The following is a 9908-nucleotide window of genomic DNA, read 5'->3' as shown; positions in this document are numbered from 1 at the left end:
ACTCCGTCATGTGTCATATTGCATCAATACCCATTCTCTATCTCTCTGAAGATTATGCCTGGAGTGATGGGAAAAAGTTGGCCTTACTCACTGGATGAGGTCTGGAAAATGTGAATGGAAAACAAAGGAAAGAGGAGGGAAAAAAGCTAGTGGGTTTAATAGGAAAATTTTATACGTCTCATGAATAAAGCAGAAACTCTGCATGTTATGAAATGGCAGGGGCTGATCACAGGGCAGAGAATAGAGCCCAGAGTCCATCAGCGTGATGTGTGTCCCTCCCAGAGGGCATGGTGAACTAGGGCCGAGGGCACTGAGTGTGATGTACTGTGTCCAAGGAAAATGGTATTTCTGTGGAAGGAGGAAATGAGCACGCTAGCCTGTGTCACTTACAGCTGGCAGGTTAAAAACCCCTACTAGGGGCTGGGCGTGGTGGCTCACATCTATAATCCCAGCACTTTGGGAGGCAAGGCAGGTGGATCACTTGAGGTCAGGAATTCGAGACCAGCCAGGGCAACATGGCAAAACCCCATCTCTACTAAAAATACAAAAATTAGCTGGGTGTGATGGCACATGCCTGTAGTCCCAGCTACTTGGGAGGCTGAGGCAGAATAATTGCTTGAACCTGGGAAGTGGAGGTTGCAGTGAGCTGAGACCGTGCCACCACACTCCAGTCTGGGTGACAGTGCAAGACTCTGTCTCAAAAATTAATTAATTAATTAATTAATTAATTAATATTTTCTTTAAAATTTTTTATTATATGTGTAAATATTAGTATAATTATTAAAGGACATAATTTTAAAACATGCATTTATTAGAGAACAGGTTAGAAAAAATATTTTTAATGATCACAAAAATTTGGAAACCACTTATTTAAATCACTTCTAGTTCTATTTTCTGTTTCTTGCAGTCAAAAGCATCCTAGCTCCTAAAAGGGTAATAATAGTAGCTAACACTGAATGTTCACTATGTGGCAAACACTTTTAAACCTTCACTCCATCCTCATGGCAATCTTCAAAGTTTGGTACCGTTATTCCCTCGTTTTACAAATGAGAGAGCTTGGACTAAGAAAGATTAAATAATTTGCCCCACATCAGAAAGTCTCATGCTATAACCCAGGCTGGAGGGTGGTGGCATGGTCTCAGCTCACTGCAGCCTCCACCTCCCAGGTGTTACGGCGCCTGGGTTAGAACCAACCCAGCTAGCTCTACGTCCTGCTCACTTAATCATCACGTTATACAGGGGCACAGACTTCATTTTACAGTAAGGAAGCGGAGCCATGAAAAACAAAGAACTCCCAGCAGACTCACCAAGTCATGGCAGAACTGAAGACAGGGTGGAGGAGAGATGGCCCATGAAATAGTTGGTCAGCTGCTATGGTGGGAAGTGGGCCCGGTTCTGTCCTAACAATGAGACGGCATTCCTCAAGGCATGTTAGGAATCAGCTGCCCTCCCTCCTTCCTTTCCTCTTTACCTCCTCCCTCTCTTTTCTTCTCCCTTTCTCAGGCATGTGAACTCCATCTCTCCTGCTTGAACCCCACCACCATCACCACATGCACATACTCAAGCCTGATCCTTTTTTTTTTTTTTTTTTTGAGATGGAATCTTCGTTCTGTTTTCCAGGCTGGAGTGTGGTGGCATGATCTCGAATCATTGCAACCTCCACCTCCCGGGTTCAAGCGATTCTCTTGCCTCAGCCTCCCAAGTAACTGGGACTACAGGCGCCCACCACCAAGCCTGGCTAATTTTTTTTGTTTGTTTATAGAGATGGAGTTTCAACATGTTGGTCAGACTAGTCTCGAACTCTCTGACCTGAAGAGATCCACCTGCCTTGGCCTCCCAAAGTGTTGGGATTACAGGCGTGAGCCACAATGCCTGGCCACGCTTGATCTATAGTACTTGGAATCAATCCAAGTGCCAGGAATTCCAGAAAGCTACCCCTTCCTTGACTCCCTGCTACTATCCATTACTTAAGTAAGACAAGAAAGAACAGAGAAAAAAAAATTTATTGGCTTGTACTAAGCATATATGAGTATGTTAATACATCCACTTTCAAACTCCATTTGTTTACCGATGGAAATTACTTGGGTATGTTCTTTAAACTAAAAGTAATTTCTTCTGAGGAAAAGATAAAAGAAACAGTGCCTTTGACCTTTGATATTAAATTATCTTTATGTTTCCTCAGCGTGTGGCAAAGCACAGACAGATTTTACAGGTTTTTCAAAAGCTGCTGTGAACTATACTTTATAAGTGCTGGCCCTATGGCCCAGGGGATTGTTTTCTCCTCAAAAGGTGAATTAGTGAAAAGTAGAATGACCAATGCTAGAAAGATATTACCAGAAAATACAAGTAAATGTATCACCCGGGGCAATGTCACTAAAATAAAAGCAGTGTACTGGAACTATTTCAAGATTCGTCCATGAATCTTTCTAGGATTTAGTAATTGAATACGTTGTTAGGAAGGAAGCACTAGTAAGCCAGGTGCGGTTCTGGGTGACTGGGGCCTAACAGCAGTCAAAGTAGATGAAGATTCTTCTCTCAGGGAGTCCACCTGCTAGAGGGAGAGCAGAGGATAAACCAACGAACCAAGAAGTTTAAAGTTTGTCATGTGGTCACAGGGGCTAAGAAGAGTAATAGAGCAGGGTAAGGGAAAGAGACACTGGTGGGATGAGGGTTTGGTTTGTCCTAAGGTGAGCATAGAAGGCCTTTCTGAAAAGGTAACAAACATTTATATTTTTGTTTCTATTGATTGATCGATTGATTGTGTGACAGAGTCTCACTCCATCGCCCAGGCTGGGGTGGCATGATCTCTGCTCACTGTAACCTCTGCCTCCCGGGTTTAAGCGATTCTCCTGCCTCAGCCTCCCCGAGTAGCTGGGACTACAGGCAAACACCACCACACCTGGCTAATTTTTGTATTTTTAGTAGAGATGGGGTTTCACTATGTTGGCCAGGCTGGTCTTGAACTCCTGAGCTCAAGTGATCTGCCCGCCTTGGCCTCCCAAAGTGCCGGGATTACAGGCGTGAGTCACTGTGCCCAGACTGAAAAGGTAACATCTAAACAGAGAGTCGGTGAAAGTAAGGGAGTAGATCTTGTGTTTTACCCAGGAGAGGAACCAGCACCTGCAATGGTCTGAAGCAGGGCTGTGTTTGCCGTATCAAAGGAAAATCAGGGAAGCCAGCGTTGCAACAGTGGAGTAAGAGTGGGGAGAGTGGTGGAAGAGAGAATAAACTTAGAAGTTTATTCTGACAGGATTGGGCAGCCTTTCAAGGTTTGGAGCTGAGAAGTGATAAGAACTGACTTGCCTTTTAGAAGGATTGCTCTGGCTGCTGTGTGGAGAATGCTGTCCTTCACCATAAGGAGTAAGAAGGCTGACAGCCTAGTGGAGAAGGCAGGTGATGTATGGGTAATCATTGGAAAGTGAAGTGCCCGGTGTTTAGAAATCTGTAACAGGTCTGACCTAGTCTGTGGACCCAGGGGAAGCTTCCTGGGGAAAATGACATTAAATTGAGACTTAAGGGATGAGTAGCAGAGGAGACACTTAAAACCAGAGGGGAACCGGTTTAGAGCACACCACTGTCTCTAGGGAAAATTTGACCCTGGTGTGGGGCTCCTAAGTGACTGGTTGGCTGGCCCTTCAGTGAGTTAGGAATACAAGTTATTATTCTCCAATTTTCTTATAAAATGTGGGCCCTGTTACTTGGATTGCATAGAATGCATGGGTGCCTTCCTATGTACAGCTTGTCTTCTTCAGGCCAGAGTTGATAGTGGAAGAAGCTGTGGGACACTGGAAAGAATGCTGAATTTAAGTGGGCCAGGGTTCATATTACAACTCTGTCACTTGCTAATTGGATGACATTGGTATGGTTTCTAAACCCCTCTGGGTCACCATGTTCTCAGTGGATAACACTTAGGTCTAAAGGATATGTGAAGTAAGGTATACAAAAGGTCAAACACATTAGTAGCTGCTTTTAATAGTCCATTCTTGCACTGCAATTAGAAAAATACCTAAGACTGGGTAATTTATAAAGAAATGAGATTTAATTGGCTCATGGTTCTGCAGGTTATACAGGAAGCATAACTGATTCTGCTTCTGGGGAGGTCTCAGGAAAGTTACAATTGTGGTGGAAGGCAAAGGAGAAGCAGGCAAGTAAGACATGGCTGAAGCAGGAGAAAGAAAGAGGGGAGGTGCTACACACTTTTAAACAACCAGATCTCACAATAATTCACTCACTCACCATCATGAGAACAGCACAGAGGGGATGGTGCTAAACCATTCATGAAGGATCCTCCCCCATGATTCAATCGCCTCCCACTAGACTCCACCTCTAACACTGGGATTACAATGAGATTTGGGCGGGGATAAAGATCCAAACCATATCACTGCTCAATAAATTCTAGTTCAAAATCAAAGCAAAATGGACTTCTAACCAATTGATATTTGCTATTGTTTGAATGTGTATCTCAAAAGTTCATATATTGGAAACTTAATCAATCTGCCCTCATGGATTAATGTCATGCTATCATGGGAGGGGGTTTGTTATTGAGGGAGTGGCTTTGTTATAAAAGCGAGTTTTCTCCACCTCTCTTGCTCCTTCCCTCTCACCGTGTGATGCTCTCCTTCATACTATGACATAGCAAAAATACCCTCACCAGATGCTGGCACCATGCCCTTGGACTTCCCAGCCTCCAGAACTATGAGCTAAATATACTTCTTGTCTTTATAATTACTCAGTCTGTAGTATTCTGTTATAGTAGCAGGAAACAGACTAAAAATATTGGAGGAAGATACTTGGAAGGCAGCTTTGCATCCATTTCTCTGAGCAGTATATGGCTAGGCTCTGGAGTTACATTCACCAATTACTGGCCATGGGTACACTATCTAAACTTGAAGCTCTAATTTTCTCATCTGTTAAGTGGGGCAAATCGTAGTTCCTATTTCACTGGGTGGCAGTGAGGACCAAATGAGATGATGCAGGCAAATTGAGAGAATGCCTTATGTATAGCAACTACTCTATAGAAGTGTCTTAGTCCATTTTATGCTGCTATAACAGAATACTTATTTATATACATTTATAATGAAGAGGAATTTATTTCTCACAGTTCTGGAGGCCAGGAAATCCAAGATCAAGGTGCCAGCAGGTTCACTTGTCTGGTGAGGGCTGCATCATCTGAAGGGAAGGAATGCCATGTTCTCACATGGCAGAGAACAGAAGACCTAGCTAGCTGAATGTTGCATGAAGTCTCTTTTATGAGGACCTTAATCCCATTCACAAGGGAGGAATTCTCATGACCTCAATCACCTCTTAAAGGCCCCACCGTTTAATCCCATCACATTGGGCACACCTTAATTTTGGAAAGGACACATTCAAGCCGTAGCAGTTCCATATCATGATTATGCTCTCTCCCTGTATCTGGTTAGTTCATCAGAAGGCTATACCTCCAGATTTTGTTGGTTTAGTGGATTCCCACTTCCTCCCTTCAACTGTGGAATATACAACTGTGCTTTAAGTGTTGGTGTTGACGCTCTGGTGAAAGGGGAAACTGAAGCTAAAGGAGGAGGGTTGGATGGCCAATAGAAACATCCCCTACTCCACATCCCTGCAACAAAGACCCCAGAAAAAGGCTCATGTTCTTTCCCTTGATACCTTAAGGCACTCCCAGTATAAATTCTTGGCTGCTTTTCTATCTTATTGCTTTCTGGACTTCTTGTCTAGACACCTTGCCTTCCCTTTATTTCTTATCTAATGCTGAGATTCCATGGTTAGCAGGATATTTGAGAAGGAAGTAAACACTGGAAAGTACAATAGGCAGGATGCCAGAAAATTCATCCACCCACCCACTCATTCATCCACCCATCCATCCATCCAAAAAATATTTGCTGACCATCTAGTATGTGTCATGTACTTCTTAGTTCTGAGGATATAAAATTGAAGACCTCTGGGGTTCTCAACATTACCAGGGAGTGAGACTTATAAATAAATCTAATACCAGTTTTCCACTGCAGGTGACAGAAAACCTAGGTCAAAGTGGCCCGAACAACAAGATATTTATTGTATAAAATATAACGTAGTTCAGAGGTAGGGCAGGCATCAAGTGCATTACGTAAAGTTCCAGTTCTTCTCTGTAATAGTCTTGGATTTGTCCTGCTCTGTGTGTACTGGCATCTAATCCAGGTTAGAGCTGCAGCAGTTCCAGTTATCACATCCGACATCACAACATGCAAAGCAAGAAATATAACCATTTTGTCCTGTATCTCTTTCTCAGAAGAAAGGGAGCTTTTCTCAGAAGTTCCACAGCAGACATACCCTAATGTCTTATTTCCAAGAAATAGTGGTCGACATACTCATTCCAAAATTCATCACTGGCAAGGAGAATGAGATAATTTTGATTGGCTCATACTAGTTAGGATTTGCCCGTAATGTGGGGAATGATGTCACCATTCCTGAGTCTCATGGGGAAGCAGTGGACACCTGGAAAAGAAAACTGAGTTATATTAGTAAAGGAGAATGGGGTGGGGGCCCTGGGTGTTTGCTGGGTGGCAAATAGTGTCTACTACACAGGACTGGGAGATGCTGTATGAGAGGCATTTGTACATTACGTGGTGGGAGTTCAGAGGGTGTACCAAAGGTTTTCATTTATTTATTTGTTTGTTTTTTATGGGTGAGGGAGGGAGGCAACAGTTGGGAAGGTATCAAAATTAAGTGACTTGGGGTTGGGTTGGGGATAAAAAGCATGAGGCTGAAAACCATGTTTGATGCAGATTGAGAGGGTCTTAGAAGCCTTTCTCAAATGATTTGGCTTAATCCTACAGGAAATACAGAGTCATTGTGTATATTTTTAATGTTTTTAAATCATATTTTTAGTTGAGCAACAAACAGGAAAGGGGAACGAGAATAACTATTATCAAATGTCTACTATGTGCTAGAAGCCATGTGGATGGTTGCCACAGATTCTGTCTTTAATCATCACAACAATCCTTTATGAGGCTACAATTGCCCATCTTACAATGAGCAAATGGCTCAGGAATCATGGATCATAGCTTGATCAAACAATAGAAGCCCTCACTGATTGGTGCTGGCCAAGGACACTACTGCAGGTGTGGTGTTCCCAAGCCTCTGACCAATGCGGGTAAGACAAGGCACTGCAGTGGAAAGAGCATGAAGTGGTTGTTGCAATAGTACAGAAAGGAGGTAGTGAGCATCTGGACGGGAGCCACAATGGCAGGAATGGAGAAGAAACACATAAATAGGAGCAAAAATCATGGGAATTAGTGACCAAGTGCCTGTTGTGGATGAACCAATTGAGTTTTCCAAGATACCATCAGTTCGACTATAAAGCTTGTTTTGCAAGTTTAAATTTGCTCCAGTCCTACTGGTATATTAGAGAAAAATTTGAGTAAAATCTCAGCTTCAGAATACTTACGCATGTATTTGTCCTTCAAGAAACACTAAATGAATGAAGATAACTGCACCCAATTTAAAAATACACAGAACACACACAGTGCACACACCTTAAAAAAACATCTAGCAGTTACCTCAGTTCACCATGTGTGTCAGGAGCTATATACATCCACACCTGATATTACAACTTTTAGCCTGATTTCTGGTAATCCTCCTTCCACTAATTCACAACAATCCACAAACTGCAGCTCTTCTGATGCCCTCTTCTGCAGGCAAACTTCAGGTCTTTTTACAGTGCCATGTTTATTGTGTTATGTATTTTATTATTTTATTAACCATTTAACATGTGTAAGACCATCCTGCTGTTTTCATTAGGTTCTACCACTTTTAAGTGCCATTGATGTTTTTGAGTGTTATGCCCATTTTCCCCATATATCCTGTGCTTTTTATTGATCAAGCTTGTCTGATACACTGATTTTTAGGAATGCGTGTGTTGACTGTAGTGGTTTGGATGCTTGGAAGCACAATGATCAGTTTCTGAGAGAGGAAACACAGCAGTGACAGGCTTGGTCAAGGATGGGCAGATTGTGGCTTTGGATGTGCTGAGTTTGAAGTTCCAAGAGAAGTTGGAGAGTATCTACAAGGTGATTAAAAATATTGATCCGAAGTTCAGGGGGAAAAAAAAGCCAGCAACAACAGGGGATACATAAGTAGTTTTGGAGAAAATTAGCAAATACAAGGTAATTGGAGCTATGAAAGTGAAAGAAGCTTCCTTCAGAGGGGCATAGAATGAGAAGGTGAGAGTCTAGGAGGACACCTGAGGACCCGAGCACCTAAGGAAAGGCAGGTAAAGAGGAGCCAGAGAAGGAACCTGGGTCAGAGCTTGGGAAGGTAGGAGAAAATGGTGTCATGAAGTCAAGAGAGGTCAGAGTTTAAGAGGGGAAAGGTGGGTCAACAATGGCAAAGGCTCCAAAAGTTCAGATGAAATGAGTAGTGGAGTAGGCCTTAGGTTAGGGCATTCATAGATTTTTTTTTTTTTTTTTTTTTTTTGAGAGAGTCTGGCTCTGTTGCCCAGGCTGGAGTGCAGTGGTATAATCTTGACTCACTGCAACCTTTGCCTCCTGGGTTCAAGCGATTCTCCTGCCTCATCCTCCTGAGTAACTGGGACTACAGGCATGCACCACCAAACCCGGCTAATTTTTGTATTTTTAGTAGAGATGGAGTCTCACTATGTTGGCCAGGCTGGCCTTGAACTCCTGACCTCAGGTGATCCACCTGCCTCAGCCTCCCAAAGTGCTGGGATTACAGGCATGAGCCACCATACCTGGCCCATAATTCATTTTTTTACAGTAGAAACGGCAGACTTCTGGGGTCTCTTCTCCCAAGAATTTTAGATGTGAAGTGAAACAAAGGAATGGTATTTTGTAAGGGAGGGAAAACTGAAGGCAAAGTTAAAGGATGTTTTTAGAGCTAGGAGTAGGGTATGAAAAGACAGAATGAGTTAAGTAAAGAAGGAAATGGAAAGAAGCAGAAAAAGATGGAAATTGTTAAATTGGGGCAAGGGGAAGGATGGTGTCTTCTTCCTCTGAAACAGGAATGAATAAGGCAACATGAATTTAGATATAGCAGAGTTGATACCCCCACAGCCTCCATCCTCCTTGGGAAACAAAGGGAAAGTGAAAAGAGAATTACAGTGGTTTAACCAAAAAGGGGTTTATGGTTTCAGCATAACAAAAAGTGACAAGAGGTAGCCAGTCCAAGGCTGATGCAGGGGCCATGCAGTGTCGTCATTGCCCTAGACTCCTATATTTCTGCCTTACTAGCCTTTAGTGTGTGGCTTTGTCATCATAGGGACAATATGGCTGCTGACATGCCACATGTCATGTCTTCATTTCAAGAGAAAACATGGAGAAGGGCATAGAAATTGCATGCCAGCAAGATCCTTCTCTTTTTCAATCAGGAAAACAGCTTTCCTGAAAGGCCCCACCCAGTAGACTTCCATTTACATTTCATTGGCCAGAACTAGGTCTGGCTACAAAGGCATTTGGGTAAGCTATTATTTTTTACTCTTAGGAAGGAAAAAAATGAAGAATAGATATTGGATAAACAACTAGCTATGCCTGCTGCACTGAAAATAAGGAAGAATGAAATTGTGGGCAGTATAAAGGACACAGTATGGTTTGGAGACATATGGGGCTCTGTCATCTTCTAGTTGGGTAACCAGAGGTAGTTGCTTTACCTCAGTGGGCCTAAAGTTTTCTGATCCATAAGAGGAGATAGTCAAATTACATTATTTCTAAGATTCCTTATTCTACAATCTAAGGCTTGTATAATATGCATTTTTAAAATAGCAGGGAACAATGACTGACTTTTTTGGAAGTTTAAGAAACCTGCTGCTAATGATTCTTTAATAAAGCTACTCTTCCAGTTCAGACTGGGCATAGTATGGGACACAGGGGAAATGTTGTCTATAGGTATGTTTGTTAAGCTTATTAGTGTACCAAATC

This window comes from Rhinopithecus bieti, unplaced genomic scaffold (assembly GCF_001698545.2).
Source record: "Rhinopithecus bieti isolate Rb0 unplaced genomic scaffold, ASM169854v2 scaffold_13259, whole genome shotgun sequence".
Lineage (NCBI taxonomy): Eukaryota > Metazoa > Chordata > Mammalia > Primates > Cercopithecidae > Rhinopithecus > Rhinopithecus bieti.
Note: the sequence above shows the minus strand (reverse complement) of the source record.